Source organism: Crinia signifera, unplaced genomic scaffold (genome assembly GCF_055691185.1).
Source record: "Crinia signifera unplaced genomic scaffold, ASM5569118v1 HAP2_SCAFFOLD_69, whole genome shotgun sequence".
Lineage (NCBI taxonomy): Eukaryota > Metazoa > Chordata > Amphibia > Anura > Myobatrachidae > Crinia > Crinia signifera.
Genome location: NW_028142589.1, coordinates 84,301 through 106,849, shown reverse-complemented (window position 1 = coordinate 106,849; position 22,549 = coordinate 84,301). Strand labels below are relative to the sequence as shown.

Sequence of the window (22,549 nt, the reverse complement as noted above, 5' to 3'; positions counted from 1 at the left end):
TTGGCGTTGATAGTGGGGGTGGCGTTAACAATGGTGGTGCATTTAACATTGTAAGCACCTATCAGGGTGATTGTACAATTACAAATCGAATCGCTTCACATGAATCGCATGGCATTCATCACTACGATGGAAATCGGGGGTGTGCAAGGTGTGCAATGATGGAACAGCATGCAAATTGGCCGGAAAAAGTGAAAAATCAGTCGAGAATCGGCCAAAAATCGGACGCAAAATCGCATCCGATTTTTCCATGCGATTTGCGGCCGATTTTGTGGGCGCCGTGATAATACACAAGTACCGACAATTCCCCAGTGGAGGGGGCAGAGGATGTGTGTTATGTAGCTTGGATGGGGCCAGATGGGGTCATATAATGGCAGCTGCATTTTGTACCAGCTGTAAGCAGTGAATTTATTTTGCTGTGAGAACAGGGTAGATGGCATTGCAGTAGTCTGGGCATGATGATACAAATACATGTTTAAATGTTGTGCTGCCATTGGACAATGCCAAGACTACAGACCTGCACAAGGGAGACAGTCCAAATCAAGACCGCATGTCCCCCACATTGAGTCCACTAGAGGCACCGGACAGTTTTCAAAGGGTAAAGGTCATCTTAAGATTCATGCTTGCTGTCATTATTTTGCATGATTACTTGTCTATGGACATCTTAGGGAATATCAAAGAAAAAAACAGTGGGCGCTGTGTGTACACAAAAGACAATTTATTTTAATAAATAACAATAAAATTAATTAATTGCATGCATGCAAAAAAAGGGTACATTTAAAATGACCACAGGAAAAAACACATACAATTGAACATCCGTATTAGTTACCCGTATTTGCTATGTCCTGACTAGTACACGTCAAAATGCACAGATTTGTACAGTTTTCTATCAGTCCCAAAACGAAGAGTAAGTGTCCCAACAATTTTAAGGTTTTATGTGTTACCAATATATAATGGGTAAGTTAGTTGGTATGTACTCACACCTGGGTCTCCAATAATAGTAGTTTGGGGATGACAGCGGTATTCTGAAATCCACTGTTGGTAGACAGATCTCAGTAGATGTGGGAGCAGCCGTCACCGACTGCCAGACCTTCGTGCTGGGCTGCCGCTAATAGAAATGACCAGTTAATTGGTCACTGGAAACACGCACCACCGCTCACACCTTGCGGCGTCTGACGAGCTCCAAGCTGATGCACCGGCCAGTGGGCCGAATGGAAAGCAGGAACTGACTGTTCTCAGCGGGTACGTTCTGCGTTGGGGGGTGAGAGCACACTCCTGTTGTGACGGTGCCCGAATTGCTGGGCTGTGCGTTCACTCCTCCAGGTTAGCAGTAATTAGAAGAATGCTGTCTAAAAGCACAATCCAACAGTCTTCAATCCTTGAATCCTCACTTAAACAGCTTGCACAACCTGAAAGTTCATTTTGATAAGTGCGTACAGAGTGTGACACCTTCCTGCACCTAGCAAGGATCATCATCACTTCAGCCATCAGGAGCGAAGTTTCAGAAGTGGAAGAACTGAACAAGATCTTCCTCCAGTGTGGACTAACCCACTGGGGATTACAAAAATTTGCAGGATACCAGAAATAATCGTGAATAAGAACATCCTCAAGCAAAATTTCTTTATCCGGTACGGCATTCCAAGTGACATACCCCCAAGTGATTCAAGGAGTCACCACCTCCCTGGGAACAATACAAATCAAGCAGTGTTCCAGACATAATAAGTATTAACCTTTATTGTCCATTTTCGCGATTGATACACATTTCAATTTATTATTGTCATTGCTACTAATGTATTTTTATCTTCTTTTAATAAATTAACATTGTAATATTCAATTGATCCGAACTAGCGCTCCACATTTTTCTGGTTTCTATATACATATTTTTAGAGGGGTGACACCCCTTAGTTGGAGCAGCTTGGCACAACACCCCACTAGGCGCCTGTTTCTACTCTGAGTACCCCATCTCGAGTATACTCACCCTTCCTTGTAATTAGAAGAAACACTCTCTGTGCCGTCTCCACCAACTTTGCCGGGACCGTAGTTGGATGGGACATGCAAGTTGACAATTGCAAATATGTGCTTGTCCCTCCAGTCCTCGGTCTGTGGTGCTCAGGAACTCCTCAAAAACGCGTTTCGCCGCGCTCAGTGTGGCTTTTTCAATTCGGAATGCGAATCTTAGGGAATATGTAATCTGTGGTGAAAGATGAGGAGGGTCAGAGGAACCCGGTGTGGCAGGTTTCCCTCTCTTTGTGAAGCACCAACCCTTAACTCAGATGTTGTATTTGGGAGGGGTGCAGTGATGATGCTGAAGTGAAGATCCGGAACATGTCTCCCAGCGCCCTGTGCCAGTGTCAAGGATCTCTCTTATAACTAAGCCCATTGGTGGATGATTACACAAAGTCCTATAAGAAATGCCCATCTACCCCTCTCTCTAAAGCTCATCTGTTATAATACAGCAGTTGGTGACAGGTCACTCTCAGCAGCAGAGCTTTTGCCTCTACCCCTGGATAGGGAAACCTGTAGAATAAAGGAAATAATTATCACAACAGGAGGAATAATACACAGAGGGAATCGATAGCAGATCAGATGGAGACAAAGCAATAGCAGATGATCAAAGTTATTATTTTTGCATATTCACTACAGAAGGAGTGAAATTGGGTAACTACAAGAACATTTACAGAGGAGAAGGTCCTACCAGAACTCTCAAAATGGAAAGTGGATAAATCAAATGATCCTAAAAGAGATTAAAGGTGTGCTGGTAGCTACATTAAACTATATAGTCAACCAGTTTCCATCTACAGGTACAATTCCAGAGGACTGGAATAGAGGGAATGTAATACCACTGCACAAAAGTGGAAGCAGGGAAGAAGCAAATACTGTAACTATCAAACAGTGTACCTTATACCAGTAGTAGAATGGTTGATGGAGCCACAAGTATTTATAGAATATCACAAACCCAGCAATAAGATCCCAAAGACCATGGATCTACTTGGGGTAGATCATGTAAAAAAATCATGCTGCCTGGCTCACTGAATTAATAGATCAATATTTCAGGTTTACAGGTAAGCAATATACAAAAAGCAATAAGGAAGGCAGATGCTTGGTGCCTTAGGAGAGGAATCAGAGGAAGAAAGAAAGAAAGAAAGAATAAAGCCATTGTATAGGTCATTGAAACGTCCTCATCTAGATACTGTGTACAGTTCTGTATACTGTAGGTCATTGGCACAACCTCATCTAGATACTGTGTACAGTTCTGTATACTGTAGGTCATTGGCACAACCTCATCTAGATACTGTGTCAAGTTCTGTATACTGTAGGTCACTGGTGCGGCCTCATCTAGATACTGTGTCCAGTTCTGTATAGGGGTGTGGTATAGGGTTCCGACAGTCGGGATCCCGACAGTCATTAGCCCGACATCGGGATCCCGACTGGCCAGACTCAGACAGCATGGCGAGCACGCTGCGGGCACGGTGGCTCGCTATGCTCGCCGCCTATTCTATTCTCACTCTATGGGGGTCGTGGACCCCCACGAGGGAGAATAGCCGGTGGCCGTCGGGAACCCGTCTGTCTTTGTTTTAACAGTCGGATCCCGACTGCGAGTAAATGACTGTCGGGATCCCGACTATAGGGACCCCATCCGGCACCCATGTATAGATCACTGGTGTGGCCTCCTCTAGTTATGTATCCAGTTCTGTATAGGTCACTGGTACGGCCTCGTCTAAAGTACTGTGCCCGATTGGAGGCGTGGCTACGGAGGGTAGGGATTGAGACATAGGTCGTTGCTCTCTCCCGCTCCATAATAATGGCAATGATCCTGTGCAGAGCTCCCCAGTGAGGAAGGATCAATCCCGGCAAAGAGAGGAGTTCTGTCCCCTTCACTATCTGCTCCTATTACCTGTGACGTTGTGCAGTGCGGCGTGGAGAGGAGAGAATAGGTGCCCAGGGCGCCGGCGGCTTGTACCACGTGAGAGGAAGGTGGACGCTGTGAGCGGAGGTGACGCAAGCGGCTGACGAGTGCACGGGGCTGGAAGCCGGAGTCAGATAGCAGCATTGCCGTATCACCTGTGGCGCGGTGCTGAGAGAGGAGGAGAAGTGCCCAGGGCGCCGGCGGCTTGAAACAAGTGAGAGGACGGAGGACGCCGGGAGCGGAGGGGACGTCAGAGGCTGACGAGTGTGAGGGGCTGGAAGCCGGAGACGTACAGCAGTACCGCCGAGTGAGCGAGGCGGCTGCTGACAGAGCAGGGGAACCCAGTGCAGTGGTGACCCCGGAAAGAATCTGAAACTGCGCCTGGGAGCAAGGGAGTGAAGCAGGAGGTGCGGGTTTGGCTGGTAGAGGACTGAGCCGGACAACACTCACAGCAGCCAGAGCGGTGCTAATACCTTCCAAAGCAGAAGGGGAGAAGAGGGACGGGTGAGAGACGTCCAGAGGAACAGGATTTGGCCTGGTACTAGCAGGAAAGATTGGAGCTGAGTGGTGTTCCCCGGTCAAACATAGGGGCCAGTGTTGTATGTGAGTAACCTTGCATCATTTTTTTTTTCTTTTTCCTTTATAAAGCACTTAAAAAACTCTAAAAATAGAGGTTTGAACTACATCTCTGCAAATCAGAAAATAAAAGCTCGGACTGAGACCTATACTATTATATATCTAAAAGGCCATAAAGAGACACTCTACACCTGCCCTCTCCCTCTGTCTCCTTCCTCCGAGTATAGGAGGATTCTCCCCAAAAAACGCATAATAGTTTTTTCCCCAAAATAGTAAATGGGGAAAACTCAGAACACAGCTGCAGCTAATAAGCTGGCAAAATTCTCAAGGCAGCCCGTCACCCCAACACCTACTACCAGAGAAGGGATTTCCCCTCCGATTACCCCTCCAGAGTCAGAACAAAGCGAATCCTCTATACAAAAAGTGCTGGATGCCCTCGCGGCAAGCGAGGGGCGCCTGGCTAATAAAATTGAGAAGGTGCAAGAGGACCTCGACGTGATTAAACAGTCAGTCCAGAGGGTTAAAGAGCGAGTCAAAGAAGTGGAAAACCGCACTTCAGTATTAGAGGACACAGTGACCCCTCTGGCAGCACAAATTGAGGATATGGCCACTCAACTTAAATCACTCAATACAAAGATGACGGATATGGAAGGACGTTTCAGGAGAAATAATTTGAGATTTGTAGGGATGCCGGAAAAGATAGAAGGAGCAAATCCAGAACTGTTCCTGGAGAACTGGTTAATAAAAGTATATGGGCAAGAGGCCTTTTCTAAATATCTTTCAGTGGAGAGAGCCCATCGTGTCCCTATGAGACCACCTCCCCCGGAGGCACCAGCCCGAACTTATATTGCAAAAATACTCCATTACTCAGACCGAGACACAATTCTCAGATTAACTAGACTCAAAGGTCCATTACTATGGGACACTACAAAGATCTCAGTGTTCCCGGACTATGCTATCGGGGTTCAGCGGGAAAGAGCACAATACTATGAGATCAAGAAATGCATGAGAGAGTTGGAGATTCAATATGCAGTGCTCTTCCCGGCTAAGCTCCGGGTGGTCCATGAGGGAAATACCAAATTTTTTCTAACACCAAAAGAAGCTGCAGCCTGGCTGGACTCTAAATTCCCAGGCAAACGTGCAATGAATTCTAGCTAACTTGTCATATAAGGAGTAGAGTAGAGGCCAGATTGGTCTCAATTATAGGCTGAAACCCGGGGCAGGGAAATGATTAAGTATGTGAGGTGTAAAATATGTAAAAAAGTAAAAACGTGTTCTCTGTCTCCCCTTTTCTATTCCCCCCCCCCTTTTTCCTCCCCCCCCTTTTTTTTTTTCCCCGCTCTTTTGTGTGGGATTGATTTGTATATCTAGGTAACACACTGAACATCTACTCTGTACTGCAGAGCATTACATCTATTGTGTGGGATTGATTTGTATATCTAGGTAACACACTGAACATCTCCTCTGTACTGCAGAGCATTACATCTATTGTGTGGGATTGATTTGTATATCTAGGTAACACACTGAACATCTCCTCTGTACTGCAGAGCATTACATCTATTGTGTGGGATTGATTTGTATATCTAGGTAACACACTGAACATCTCCTCTGTACTGCAGAGCATTACATCTATTGTGTGGGATTGATTTGTATATCTAGGTAACACACTGAACATCTCCTCTGTACTGCAGAGCATTACATCTTTTGTGTGGGATTGATTTGTATATCTAGGTAACACACTGAACATCTCCTCTGTACTGCAGAGCATTACATCTATTGTGTGGGATTGATTTGTATATCTAGGTAACACACTGAACATCTCCTCTGTACTGCAGAGCATTACATCTATTGTGTGGGATTGATTTGTATATCTAGGTAACACACTGAACATCTCCTCTGTACTGCAGAGCATTACATCTTTTGTGTGGGATTGATTTGTATATCTAGGTAACACACTGAACATCTCCTCTGTGTACTTTACAACAGTACCTAGCCTGTGTGTAGGGGGGAATTTATTTTTATTCTAGATGATATATAGTATCCTGGAATGCTAGTTTGTTTTTCTAAGCCACTTTTATTGCTATGTGTTGTAGGGGGTGGGGACTGAGCGAGTGGATTCCAATTATTGGGAATTGGGAACTCATGCATTGTTAGAGTACTTAAGTAGTCATTGCATACGGCTGTGGGCCAAGTTTATCTGTGGGCCTAGATTGAAGTGGGCCGTTATTAAAGTGGGAAAACTGATTCATAACTACAGCGTTATACCAGCGTTAAACCGAAGTGAAACTGAAGGACAAACCACAACGGAGAAAACCAAAGTCTGCTTTGAGTGTGTTAAATTCATTCACACAACATACTACTCCTGGCTGCTTAATCTGGCAATTCAACCATAACATCAGCATTTTACATCTGCAAACAACTTTTACTATCACTGTTAAAGCTTGTACTTGCACTGTCAGTTTTGAAAATGACCAGCTGTACCTCTAATGACCTCACCTCTCCTGCTCTTCCATTGATAGTAGGTGTCCTCTTTCTCTATATATCCTCTCTGGGTAAGCTTATGTGCTCACTCGACTTCCGCTATCACATCTATGCTGATAACACTGAAATTTACCTCTCCTCTCCTGATCTCTCTCCCTCTATCCTCACTCATATCTCCAACTGTCTCTCTGCTGTCTACTCTTGGATGACTCAGTGCTTCTTTAGACTTAAAATATCAAAGACTAAGCTGTCATCTTCCCACCCTCCTGCATAAAACCTGACCATCTCTCATCCTAACCTACTGTTTATGCCCACTTCTTTCCCTTCTGTGTCACCCCTGTCTGTCTAACCCTCCCCTTTTAGAATGTAAGCTCTCACGAGCAGGGCCCTCTCTCCTCATGTGCCTTTCTTAGAATATATAACTACTGCCACCCTGATGATTGCTTCAGTGTCCTGTCCCCTGATGCAACTATCCATATTAACCATGTACTTGTCCTAAACTGTCTTGTAATGTAATTTGTTATGTGTTTTTGATTATAACTATGCTCTGTAAAGCGCTGCGGAATCTGTGTGCGCTATATAAGAAACTGTTAATAAATAATAAATAAATAAATTAGATTGGCCCTGGGGGGTCCACTGGGGAAATTAAATCTTTTCCTAAAACATCAAAAGAAGTAGTAGTTAAGTTGGTATTTAAATCTCCAGGCAAATGTATAATGAATGTTATTTAACGTGTCAGGACAAGGAGTAAAGGGTGATGTAAGATAGGCCAGATGGGCCTCACTAATTGCTGAAACTAAGAGGGTTTTTTTTGCTATGATAGTAAATGATATTCTTAGTATAAAGGGTGACAGGAATATTCCGATGGAGAAATTGGAGAATGACTCCTCCATGATAGAAAAAGATTAATTGCCTCACTGGGGATCCTGTGAGCATAATGGTTCTGGGAGCGGGGGAGAGCCCCCAACCTGTAGCCATTATATTGATTGCCTCAATTCAACACAGTGTAAATAGGAAAGGGAATGGGTTGATGTGGGCGGGATTGGATATGAAGCATGTCATGGGAAAAAGAGAGGGAGGGCATGCAGGGAGGGGGGTGGGAGGAGGGGGAGGAGGTGGGAGGGAAAGGGTTAGGTTGATGAAAAATGGGAGTAAGGAAGCCTTATGTTGTGATGGAATGGTTATTGAGATAAAATTAATTACCCCTGGTCATATGTTCAAGCGAAAAGTTGAATGTCGGTAAATTATAGCTTCCTCACGTGGAACGTGAGAGGAATGAACAACAAAATAAAACGATCCCTTGTCATGAGGAATATCCGCCAGCAGGCAGCAGATATAATATGCTTACAGGAGACCCACCTGGAAGGTGGTAAGGTGTTATCATTAAAAAAAACCTTGGATAGGGTGGGCTTACCACTCGACCCACACCTCCACCTCCAGGGGGGTCTCAGTGTTGATACGTAGGGGGGTCCCATTCACTATGGATAAGATCACAGTTGATCAATGGGGAAGATACATTTTTATAAAATGTCGGATTGGGCCTAGGACTCTGCTGCTGATGTCGGTATACATACCACCACCATTCAGCTATGACGTATTGAGAGCAGCAGCGGACTTCATGGCACTATATCCAAATGTTCCCATTGTTATGTTGGGGGATATTAACAATGTAATAGATCCAATCCGGGATAGAAAGAGGGCAAGGAGTATGGGAGGCGTAATACGGAAAACAGGGTTCTCAGAAACAGTTAAGGAAATGGGGTTACGGGACGTATGGAGGGAAAAATACCCGGATGTACAGCAATACTCTTGCTTTTCGAGATCCTACGATACATTCTCAAGAATAGACTTAGTAGTGGTGTCTGAAGAGTTGATCCCGAACACCCAGGAAATCACTTATTTAACAAGGGGTATTTCAGATCACTCCCCAATAATGTACAAAGTAGATCTAGGTGATAAAAGGGGATTCACATTCTGGAAATTAAATACATTCTGGCTGACACAACTGGAGTCTGGGGAGAAATTTGAAGCTATGTGGCATGAGTTTTTTGCGACCAATAATGGTTCAGCACCCATCGAAGTTATATGGGATGCCTTCAAAGCCAGTGTTAGGGGAACCTTGATAAGGGAGATAGCAGGCCGAAAGGCATCATTTCGGGCTAAAGAAAGGGAGCTGGAAAAAAACTGCTGTACCATGGAATCAGTATATCTCCTTAGTAGCACCGAGGAACATAAAATAAGATGGAGGGATGCCCAAGAGGCCTGGCGACAATGCCTAGCGGAAAAGGAAAAAATGCGTGAATTATACGCAGGGCATTTAAGATATATTGAAGGGGATAGGCCTGGGAGTTTCTTAGCGGGCATTGTAAGACAGGATAGACTTGCAAATACAGTAACGGAAATAAAAGTAAAAGAAGGAAGCTCAGTCTATCAGACACCTGAGATAGCCGAGGAATTTAGACAATTCTACTCCCAACTATATCAATCCAGCCAGACACATACCCCAGAGGAGATCCGAAGCTATCTAGCTAATATCCGACTCTGTCCCTAGCTTCTAGGGAAATTTTAGACGCCCCCATAACCTTGGAGGAGATTGATGCGGCAATAGTCTCTATTCCAGGGGGAAAAGCGCCAGGAATGGATGGGATACCCCAAGAACTGTATAAGAAGTATAGTAGATTCTTCTCCCCTAGGTTCCTGACTTTGTTCAATGAAGTTTATCTACATAGAAAACTTCCTGGCTCAATGTCAGAAGCTTTAATAACAGTAATTTTAAAAAAAGATAAAGATCCCAAGAGGTGGAATCCTACAGGCCAATATCCCTGTTAACTAATGATGTTAAAATTCTGGCTAAGGTCCTTTCAAATAGGTTGAGTCAGGTTCTAAGAGAAGTTATACATAGTGATCAAGCCGGATTTATGCCGGGAAGGTCCACAACTTCCAACCTGAGAAGACTGTTTCTCCATCTGCAAGTTCAGCAGGAGGAGAGGCAGGATGCGGCCGTCATTTCACTCTACGCGGCTAAAGCCTTCGATACTATCGAATGGACCTATCTATGGGAAACCATGGAGTGGATAGGGATTGGCCCAGTGTTCATTAATTGGACCAAACTATTATATTACCGTCCAGCTGCAAGAGTCTCAGTAAACAATTATATATCCCCTAGATTCGAGATTAAAAGGGGCACAAGGCAGGGATGCCCGATGTCCCCGGGTCTCTTCGCTGTGCCCATCGAGCCCCTGGCATGCCTCATAAGAAAAAGTGGATTAATAAAGGGAATTAATATTGGGAAAAAGGAAGACCGAATAGCTTTATATGCAGATGATATTCTGCTGTTTGTACATAATCATCTGGAGGCAGTGCCGGGGGTGGTGGGGATAGTGGAGAGATTCGGAGGATACTCGGGCCTCAACATCAATTGGAGTAAATCATGCATATTACCCCTGGAGGGCCCATGTCTTCCATTGGTTACGTCCCCGGCTCCACTTAAATGGGTTGAGGAGTTCCAGTATTTAGGGATAAGGGTCACTAGGGACACCTCAAGGTTCGAAATATTAAACATAACCCCGCAAATTGAGTACATTAAATCTAAAATAGAACCCTGGGGGCGTCTCCCTTTGACGATAACGGGGGAAATCAATTTGGTTAAGATGATAGTGCAGCCGAAGATCCTATATGTGCTACAGCACTCCCCAGTATACCTCCCAAGACGGATTTTTCGCCAAATAGAAGGATTAATATCATCCTTAATTTGGTCTAATAAAAGACCAAGATTAAAACTAGAAACCTTAACTCGGCCAAAAGGGGAGGGAGGACTGGCACTGCCGAACCTCTGGCTGTACTACCTAGCCACACAATTGGCACACCTAAGAATACTGATCCAAAGCGGGACAGAAGAGGATGGTTTTAGAGAGATAGTAAGGATTTTAACCTCTGGGCATACACCTTTAGAGATGCTACTGAGTGGCAATACGAGACGGAAATGGCCACCAATTATTAGACAGATGAGTCTAGTGTGGAAACAGGTGGAGGGACTACTGGGAAGCCAGGGAATAGACCCTGAAACGCCCCTGGAAGGAGCTAGAGCTTTAACAGAACTAGGGAAATTACAAGTAGGAAAGATATGGGGACCAAAAGGAGTCAAAGTCTTGGGACAATTATATGAGAACGATGAGTTAAGGTCATTCCAGTCCCTTAAGCTCGAATTTTCCCTCCCCATTAAATACCTGTTTAGCTATATGCAGCTGCGCCATGCCTGCAATACTCAATTTGGAAGGGCTAGCCCGAAATTAGAACATGCGGCGACTAAAAAACTGCTGAAGAGATGCCCGGGGAGACACGAGGTATCCTATATGTATCGGGCTCTTGGTCAAGAAATCCATAGGTATGATCTGGTGGAATTAAAGTCTAAATGGGAGATAGACCTAGGTCCAATTTCCGAACAGGAATGGCAGGAGACTCTTGCAAATGTACGGTTGGCAACCAACCAAGTGAGTCAGCAACAGATTCAGCTGTTTATAGTTCACAGAACGTATATGACATCAGAATTATTATATAGAATTGGTGGGAGAGATAGTGCTAATTGTCCCAAATGTACAAACAACATAGGCACATTTTGGCATTTGCTTTGGTCCTGCCCAGAGGTAACTGAATTTTGGGAAAATGTGATTAAAGCACTGGTCGATAGAGGAGTCCCTAGGGAAAGTTGTACACCTTCCGCTTGCGTACTGTCTAATATAAAGAAGGGAGCGATGGAAAAACATCTAAGACTATTTGTTATTATAGCATTTACTCTGGCCAAGACCTGTATAGCCCGAAAGTGGATGGCCAAAGAGGGCCCTGATGTAGATACTTGGAAAGCCCTTATAAATACTACTATGGCACATGAAAAATTCACGTACATGGCAAGGGGGAAGATAACCACTTTTTATAAGGTTTGGAACAACTGGAAGATGTAGAAGGGGGAGTCTCAATAGTTAAGGAAGACCAAAGCAACCAGGACTATAATATGAGGCAGGAAGGTGAAGGCAAGAAAAGTAAAAATCAACCTAAGAGGGGAGGGAGGGGGGAGGAGGGATAGAAGTTAGTTATAAATGTTATGGTAAGATGTAATGTAAAGAATACCGGAATGCATGCCAAAAACCTTGGAATGAAATAAAATTGACTGGAACTAGTCAAAGTAAAATTTCCCTATGGGAGGATACAGGTGGAATAAGTGTAAATCGAGGGGCGAACCCCACGGCTCCCGAAGAGGGGGGAAGAAAATAGAGGGAAAAATGAAATTTAAAGAAATAGACACGTGAACCTCACACACACTAGAAGAAGATAAAATAAAAGGATAGAGCACATAGAAATTATATATAAAAAGGTCCAAGAATAGAATAAATAGGACGCAATAGAGTGAATAATGAAATTTAAAGAAATAGGCACTTGAATCTCACATATATTAGAATAAGATAAAATAAAAGTTGAAGCACATAGAAACTATTTCAAGAATAGAATAAATAAGATTTGAGAAGATCACATATATGAAGTAGATGAAAGGAGGTGATAGTACACAGGGAGTAGGTATGTAGAAATAGTTAAATCCCAAATAGAGAGAGTGAAGGGGTGAACACTGAAGAAACAAAACACTAATTATGGAAAGTATATAGTAAGGTTGACATAAGTAAGGACCAAATAAGGTACGAATAAATAATAAACAAAATTAAATAAACTATAAAGACGCGGGAGAGGTGGAGTTCGCCCCCCTGATGTAAAGATCAGTTGTAAAACAACAGTATAAAATGGATGGTTCTGGTATGGGGAAACTGAAGGGTATTGTATGTAAGGTATTCCTGTTATTTTAAACATACGTTTTTTATGTGTAAAGAAAAGAAAAATGAAAATAAAGTTGAAATTTAAAAATAAAAAAAAGTACTGTGCCCAGTTCTGTATTGGTCACTGGTGCGGCCTCATTTAGATAACTATGCCTAGTTCTGTATACAGTAGGTCACTTGTGCGGCTTCATCTAGATATTGTGCCCAATTCTGTATTGGTCACTGGAGCCACCTCATCTAGATACTGTGCCCGGTTCTGTATAGGTCACTGGTGCGGCCTCATCTAGATACTGTGCTCAGTTCTGTATAGGTCACTGGTGCAGCCTCATCTAGATAATGTGCTCAGTTCTGTATAGGTCACTGGTGCGGCCTCATCTAGATACTGTACCCAGTTCTGTATAGGTCACTGGTGCGGCCTCCTCTAGATATTTGCCCAGTTCTGTATAGGTCATTGGTACGGCCTCCTCTAGATACTGTGCCCAGTTCTGTATAGGTCACTGATGCAGCCTCATCTAGATACTGTGCCGAGTTCTGTATAGGTCACTGGTGCGGCCTCATCTAGATACTGTGCCCAGTTCTGTATAGGTCACTGGTGCTACCTCCCAGTAGCGCACGCAGGGGGGGTTTCTGGGTACCCAGAACCCCCCCAGGATTCTAAGGGACCTAGGCTGAAAGCTGAGGGTCCCCTCTTTCCATGGGTACAAGAATTTTAAAAATCGGCCCTTGGGAACCGGAGATATCTGACTTCAAAGCAGTGGTCCCCATCCAAGCCTGTTAATTGCTCTTCCCAGTCAGATATTTCAGGTTCTCTCTGACTTAGAGTTTCTCTGAGGGTATAATCCGAAAGCTGGGACTCTCCCTCATTGGAGGACACTAGTAGCTTGTCTCTACTGTTCCCAGAACCAGAGATATCTGCCTTCCAGCAGCTGGTTACTGCTCCAGCTCCACACACCTGGTATGTAGTTTTATATTCTCGTTGGCAGATTGCTCTGTCTCCTGAACTCTGATTCCCTAGTCCCCAATACCATTTGGTAGGTGGGATTCTCTAGTTTTTAAATCCATTAAAATCTAATAAATGTATTTCTGGGAACTGGAGATATCTACAGTCAAGCAAGCTGTCCTCCCACCAGAAAAGTATGAATAATAAGCCCACTCCACTATACGCCCCTCCTCTGCATATTAAACATCCTCTACCACCCTGGAAGTTATGTGTCAGGGCCCCTTCATTCAGCCCAGTGCCCCCTTCTCCCACCCCATCTCCCACCATCTGTGCAGTAAAGGGGTAATTAGTGGAAATTACTGATACAGGCCCTACATGCTGAGCAGTTGATATAATACCCCCTACCACCTGTGGGACATCAAAGCTTCCCCCACCCCTACCGCTGGAGGATCAGTAGTGGCCCCAATACATTGCTATGCCCAGGGGTCTACACTGCTGTTGATGCCCCTGTATGTGTATATATATATATATATATATATATGTATATATATATATATATATATATATATATATTGTAAGACAGTGGCAGGGAAAGTCATAGACGGCAGGTACTTTTCCCCTAGAATCCTGTCTTATGGCATATAGACTGCAGGCTATTTCAATCTGTGTGGTAAGCTCCGGCTTACAAAGGGTGTTCTGTCCTGGGCTGGTAATCAGGAGAACACCTGATTCTTTAAAAAGGAGTCAGCCCTCTCCTTAGAGCTCTCTCTCTCTCTCTCCCTGGGTGTTGGAGGCAGTAAGCTGCTGCTAGAGAGAGACAAGGCTGTAAGTACTGCATTACTTGATCTATATCTGCTGTGTGTGTCCAGTGTCACATAGTGTGGCCCTGGTATAGAGAGGGACGTTTATTCTGTTTAGTTAGAGCTCAGACGAGCAGGTTTTGTTTTCTGTTTTGCCTGAAGTGTAAAGGCTGTTGTTAGTTTCTTGCTCTGAGTGCTGCAATAAAACTCAGGCAAGCCCTGTTTTGGACCCAAGCCGTGATGTCACTGTCTAAGTCTGTGCCAAATCCTCACCTGTGCCTACCCGTTTGATGCTAAAACCCCACATATGGTGGAGAATGCAAGCAAGCATCTCACTTAAAGAGACATACATCGAACTATAGGACTTTTGCTACAGCAAGCTGGAAGTTGTTGCTAAAGGCAACCAGCCACAAGTGAGTGTCTGGAGTGCACTGATACTTGCATGTCCTGGCTAAAGGCTGCTGTAACACTGCAACAGGAGACTGTTAAAATGGAGGACCTTTTAAAACACTTGGTGCAGGCAAATGAGCTGCAGCGGCAGGCAAACGCATGTCAGCAAAAGGTGCATGAGGAGGCCATGCGTGCCCAGGCTGAAACCAATGTTTTGCTGCTTGAATCCAACAGACTAGCCTTAAAGGAACAGCAGCAAATTAATCTGCAATTACAAGAGCAAATACAGAATGTGGCTAAGAGTGTGGCGCAGAGTGTGCAAACACCCCAACCCTTGCTTCCAACCACACGGGCTGCAGTACAGAAATCTCTGCAAAAGATGACTCTCACGGATGATGTAGAGGCCTATCTTGCAGTGTTTGAACGTGTAGCAGAGCGTGAACAGTTACCCGTGGATCAATGGGCAGGTGTGGTAGCGCCTTTTCTAACTGGAGAACCACAAAAGGCGTATTTTGATCTGAGTGAGCAGGATGCTAAGGTCTACGCGAAACTCAAGGGAGAGATCCTTGCTCGCTTAGGCGTAAACATGAGTGTGCGTGCCCGGAAGGTGCATAACTGGACTTTTTCTGAACAGTTACCTGCGCGGTCCCAAATGTATGACCTGGTCCACCTGGTAAGGAAGTGGCTACAGTCAGAGGAGTCTACACCAGTGCAGATCGTGGAGAGAGTCGTGCTGGACAAGTATCTTTGTTCCTTACCGCTGGGTCGGTCAGGGCGACCCTAATGATGCCGAGGGGCTTGTCAACTTGGTTGAGAGGTACAGAGCTACTGAAAATCTAATCCAAGAAGTGCCTCCTGGACATTCCACCCTCAAGAACAGCAAAGCGGCCGGGTCATCTGGTAAGACTGTTCCGTTTACTAGAGGGGTGAATAATGTTGTAAAGGGAGGTGGCCTAGATGGGGAACAAACAGTGGAGAGGCGTTCCCAAGGGACAGTAGGGTCCAAACCTGGGTCGCAAAAAGACTGGGGCCGCATACAGTGTTGGCGTTGTCATGGACCTGGGCATATTGCTGCCAATTGCCCCCTTACTTCTGAGCCAATGGAGTGTGATACAACCTGGCGAAGCTCTTTATATGCACGTTCTGTTTTCTCTGCTGAGACTGTGTCAGAAACTGGACAGCAAATATGTCATGTAAAGGTGGATGGTTATCCCGGGAGGGCTCTACTGGACTCTGGGAGTTTAGTTACACTCATCCATGCCAGCTTGGTAGACCCTCGGACACTCACAGGACGTTACATAGGGGTCTTGTGCATACATGGGGACACCAAGGAGTATCCCACAGCTTTAGTCCAGCTAAAGAGTACTTGTGGAACTGTGTCCCATGAAGTGGGCGTGGTAGAGACCCTGATGCATAGTGTGATCCTGGGAAGAGACTTCCCATTGTTCTGGGACTTGTGGAAACAGAATGTACACTGCACTAGAAATGCTGTTAATAATGAGAATGTGTGCCCTGTGATTAGTCCTGAGCCTTTTGATCAGGATACTGAGGTTCAAACGGTAGGGGTGACCACTATTGAATCTGACCGTTTTCCCCTAGCTGTCTTGCAGGTGAAGCTGAGGAGCAGGAAGAAGCGTGTGACATGCCTGAGCTAGAGATGTCACGTGATAATTTTGGGACTGCTCCACTTAGAGATCCCACCTTATTAAGAGCTAGGGAAAATCCTAAAGTCATAAATGGTGAGCCCCAATACCCCAATGCTGACAAAGAGTTCCCAAATATGGCCATTAACCAGGATCTACTGTATCGGGTAGATAAAAAAGTGGGAAGTGTAAATTATAAAGTGTATCAACCAGGTAAACGGAAGCCAGAACAGTTGTACCATGTGAACTTAATTAAACCCTGGAAAGACAGAGAGACTCTGACAGCTGTAAGTGCCCCCTCTAGTGATAGCCCAGAGGTGCGGGTGTCAGAGACCCTGTCCAAATCCCAGAAGCAGGAAACTAAAGAGTTAGTACAAAGGAATTATGATGTGTTCTCAGAACTTCCAGGGCGCACCACAGCCATAAAACATGACATTGTCACCGAACCTGGAGTTCGGGTACGCTTAAAACCCTATAGAGTACCAGAAGCGCGTAGACAGGCCATATCTGGGGAGGTCCAGAAAATGTTAGACCTGGGGTATGTTATCGGGAGAGGTATAATAAAGCCACAAATAAATAAAGTGGAGGCTATCCAAGACTGGCCTCGTCCTTCAACAAAAAAACAAGTCAGGTTTTTTTTGGGAATTCTGGGGTATTACCGTAGGTTCATTCCCCAGTTTGCAACCATGGCAGCGCCCCTAACCGATCTTACCAAAGGAGGTAGGGCAGTTATGGTCAGCTGGAACCCAGAGGCTGAAAGGGCATTCCAAGAATTAAAAGTGGCCCTTTGTAATCAACCAGTCCTGATCACTCCAGATTTTAAAAAAGAGTTTGTCGTACAGACTGATGCTTCTGATGTGGGACTAGGTGCTGTCCTCTCCCAAGAAGTTGGTGGAGAGGAACACCCGGTAACATATTTGAGCAGGAAGCTCACACCTACGGAGAGAAACTACAGTATAGTCGAGCGGGAGTGCTTAGCAATCAAGTGGGCCCTTGAATCCCTAAAGTACTATCTCTTAGGACGCTCCTTTAGATTAATCACTGACCACTCCCCACTTACATGGATGTACCAAGCCAAAGAGAGAAATGCAAGGGTCATGAGATGGTTTCTCAATTTGCAAAATTTCAAATTTACAGTGGAACACAGAGCAGGAAGGCTTCAGGGTAATGCCGATGTCCTATCCCGAACATACTGCCAGTTGGCAGACAGTGTCCGACCCCACAGGTTCGAACAGAGGGGGAGGGTATGTAAGACAGTGGCAGGGAAAGTCATAGACGGCAGGTACTTTTCCCCTAGAATCCTGTCTTATGGCATATAGACTGCAGGCTATTTCAATCTGTGTGGTAAGCTCCGGCTTACAAAGGGTGTTCTGTCCTGGGCTGGTAATCAGGAGAACACCTGATTCTCTAAAAAGGAGTCAGCCCTCTCCTTAGAGCTCTCTCTCTCTCCCTGGGTGTTGGAGGCAGTAAGCTGCTGCTAGAGAGAGACAAGGCTGTAAGTACTGCATTACTTGATCTATATCTGCTGTGTGTGTCCAGTGTCACATAGTGTGGCCCTGGTATAGAGAGGGACGTTTATTCTGTTTAGTTAGAGCTCAGACGAGCAGGTTTTGTTTTCTGTTTTGCCTGAAGTGTAAAGGCTGTTGTTAGTTTCTTGCTCTGAGTGCTGCAATAAAACTCAGGCAAGCCCTGTTTTGGACCCAAGCCGTGATGTCACTGTCTAAGTCTGTGCCAAATCCTCACCTGTGCCTACCCGTTTGATGCTAAAACCCCACAATATATATATATATATACTTCCAGTGTTGCCCGGCACTCCGCAGTCATAAATGGTGTAACACCTGGTGCCTTCCTCATGGGATCGTGGTGTCCCTATACAGCGTGGATAGATCAGGCGGCACTCGAGGATTTTCAATGCAAAAACGTGTTTATTCCTCCGACATGTTTCGGGCTATTGCCCGTCCTCAGGGATCCCTGAGGACGGGCAATACCCCGAAACATGTCGGAGGAATAAACACGTTTTTGCATTGAAAATCCTTGAGTGCCGCCTGATCTATCCACGCTATATATATATATATATATATATATATATATATATATATATATGTCTATCTATAATACTTTAACTGACCCGGCATATACTGGGTCACCTAAGTGTCCATCTCTGTGCTTTGCTCCGCCCCTCTGGAAACCCCCTTCTGAAAATCCTGCGTTTGCCACTGCTCCTGGTACCCCGTCCAAGGCTGACCAGCCACGGTGCTCATGATTCGGCCGGCGGACCTTATATAAAAAGTGTCCCCCCGCTGTGGCATTACACCGCGGGCTGTTGGAGCCCGGTGCTTGTTTCAAAATACGGGGGACCCCCAGATTTTTTGTCCCCCAGATTTTTGGATCCAGGACCGGTCCAAGAGTCCAGGGCTGGTTTCAGAAATACGGGGGACCCCTATGCTTTTTGTCCCCCGTATTTTTGGAACCAGGTCCGGCTCAATGAGTCCTATTATTTTGATGTAGTATGCATTTTAAAATGAATACGCCTGTGAAAAGAATATGAACAGCGTATATCGGCCATAGTAAATCCCGGAAATTTCAGACATATTTGTCTTAGTAAATTTCCCCCATTGTGTCTCCCTCTACATGTTTCATTAGTATAAAGATAATATGAGTGTTTAGTTGTGAAGAACTACATTTGCCAGCATTTGCAGCATTTTTTTCCTACACCATGGCTCACTCCCCAAACATTTCTGTGTCTCAGTGTACTTTGACCACTTTACCTTTTGTTTTATTTTTATCAGGGATGTAGTGTAGGGTATATTGGGGCCTGGGATGTAGTGTAGGATAAACAGAGGGGTCAGGTAAGTAGTATAGGCTATAGAGGGGCCAGGGATATATATATATATGTCTCAGATGTATGTCCTTTTAGGCCACGCCCACTTTCCCAGGAGCGGGCGCACATTATTAACAGGGGGGAGAGTATCTACAGGAATCCCCAATGACTGAGGTGGCAACCCTAATTGTAGGATACAGAGGGTCCAGGGATGTATTGTAGGCTAAACAGAGGGGTCAGGGATATTGTGTAGGATATAGAGGGATCAGGGATGTAGTGTAGGGTATAGAGAGACCAGGGATGTAGTGTAGGATATAGAGGGGCGATGGATGTAGTGTAGGCTAAACATAGGGGTCAGGGATATTGTGTAGGGCAGGGTTCGCCAACCCGTCGCTCGCCAGCGACGGGTAGCTCGCCGGGACTTTTCCAGTAGCTCGGGGCTGTTTCAGTGACCTCCTGCCGCGTAGCGGTACCTTGCTTGACGGCAGGAGGTCAGAAAGTGTTTTAATGCTGCTTTTGTGGTCCTGACGTGGCGGAAGTGACCTCCTGCCGCGTAGCGTTTCCATCCTCACTTGGCGGCAGGAGGTCTGAAAGTGACTTCATGCCGCGTCCTCCTGACGTCCCCAGCGCACTTTCTCATCGACGCCACAGCCTCTGCTCAGGTCCTGCGCCACAGCCTCTGCTCAGACTACATTAGGTAAAAAAAAAATGAAAACTGTGTGCGCACAGTGTGTGGGGCATATGTATTATGGAGCATCACAGTGGGGCATATGTATAATGGAGTATCACGGTGTGTGGCATATGTATTATGGAGCATCACAGTGGGGCATATGTATTATGGAGCATCACAGTGGGGCATATGTATTATGGAGCATCACAGTGGGGCATATGTATAATGGGCATCACAGTGTGTGGGGCATATGTATAATGGAGCATCACAGTGGGGCATATGTATAATGGAGCATCACAGTGGGGCATAGGTATAATGGAGCATCACAGTGGGGCATATGTATTATGGTGCATCACAGTGGGGCATAGGTATAATGGAGCATCACAGTGGGGCATAGGTATAATGGAGCATCACAGTGGGGCATATGTATAATGGAGCATCACAGTGTGGTATATGTATTATGGTGCATCACAGTGGGGCATATGTATTATGGAGCATCACAGTGGGGCATATGTATTATGGAGCATCACAGTGGGGCATATGTATAATGGGCATCACAGTGTGTGGGGCATATGTATAATGGAGCATCACAGTGTGTGGGGCATATGTATAATGGAGCATCACAGTGGGGCATATGTATAATGGAGCATCACAGTGGGATATGTATTATGGAGCATCACAGTGGGGCATATGTATTATGGTGCATCACAGTGGGGCATAGGTATAATGGAGCATCACAGTGGGGCATATGTATTATGGTGCATCACAGTGGGTCATATGTATTATGGAGCATCACAGTGGGGCATATGTATTATGGAGCATCACAGTGGGGCATATGTATAATGGAGCATCACGGTGGGGCATATGTATAATGGAGTATCACGGTGTGTGGCATATGTATTATGGAGCATCACAGTGGGGCATATGTATTATGGAGCATCACAGTGGGGCATATGTATTATGGAGCATCACAGTGGGGCATATGTATTATGGAGCATCACGGTGGGGCATATGTATAATGGAGCATCACAGTGGGGCATATGTATAATGGAGCATCACAGTGGGGCATATGTATTATGGAGCATCACAGTGGGGCATATGTATTATGGAGCATCACAGTGGGGCATATGTATAATGGGCATCACAGTGTGTGGGGCATATGTATAATGGAGCATCACAGTGTGTGGGGCATATGTATAATGGAGCATCACAGTGGGGCATATGTATTATGGTGCATCACAGTGGGGCATAGGTATAATGGAGCATCACAGTGGGGCATATGTATTATGGAGCATCACAGTGGGGCATATGTATAATGGAGCATCACGGTGGGGCATATGTATAATGGAGCATCACAGTGTGTGGGGCATATGTATAATGGAGCATCACAGTGTGGCATATGTATAATGGAGCATCACAGTGTGGTATATGTATAATGGAGCATCACAGTGTGTGGGGCATATGTATTATGGAGCATCACAGTGGGGCATATGTATAATGGAGCATCACAGTGGGGCATATGTATAATGGAGCATCACAGTGGGGCATAGGTTTAATGGAGCATCACAGTGTGTGGGGCATATGTATTATGGAGCATCACAGTGGGGCATATGTATAATGGAGCATCACAGTGGGGCATATGTATTATGGAGCATCACAGTGGGGCATATGTATTATGGAGCATCACAGTGGGGCATATGTATAATGGAGCATCACAGTGGGGCATATGTATAATGGAGCATCACGGTGGGGCATATGTATAATGGGCATCACGCAGTGGGGCATTTGTATAATGGAGCATCACATTGTGTTGCATATGTATAATGGTGCATCTCTGTGTGTGGCATATGTATAATGGAGCCTCACGGTGTGTGGGGCATATGTATTATGGAGCTTAATGTGGGGCATATGTATAATGGAGCATCACGATGTGGGGCATATGTATAATGGGCATCACGGTGTGCGGCATATGTATAATGGACATCATGTGTGTGGCATATGTTTAATTCAGCGTCACGCTGCGGGACGTTTGCATAATGGAGCGTCAAGTTGTGGGGCATATGTACTGTATAATGGGCATATGTATAATGGGCATCATGTGTGTGGCATATGTATAATGGAGCATCACGGTGCGGGGCATATGTATAATGGGCATCACAGTATGCGGCATAGGTATAATGGGCATCACAGACTGCACTATTGGGGTCATGTGTATCTGGCACTGTACTATTGGGGACATACTGTATGTGTATCACATCTCCATTTTCCATGGCCGCACCACATGTGGCTACAGCTCTTAGAGAGCTGACCATGCCCTCATATTGGAAAAAATGGGGGATGTAGCCTCGCAGGAGTTCCACGATAGTAGGTGAACCCTCTAATTTTGGGATGTCTCCTCTGCCTCGTGTTGGGAGGTATGTTTGTGACATATTGGACATTGCAGTGTGTGGCATAAGGTGTCAGGGGCATTACGGTGTGTGGCATTATGTGTAAAGGGCATTTTTT

At 45.2% G+C, this 22,549-nt stretch overlaps 1 long non-coding RNA gene across 1 annotated transcript in view; it reads right to left on the bottom strand.

Moving 5' to 3' along the window:
* Positions 1 to 1,658: 1,658 nt before the first annotated feature.
* Positions 1,659 to 22,549, bottom strand: part of LOC146056002 (uncharacterized) — a 33,245-nt gene continuing 12,354 nt past the window's right edge. Inside the window, exon 4 of the long non-coding RNA XR_014469046.1 lies at positions 1,659 to 2,514. This is a non-coding gene — a long non-coding RNA (uncharacterized LOC146056002). The remainder of the gene's footprint in view (positions 2,515 to 22,549) is intronic.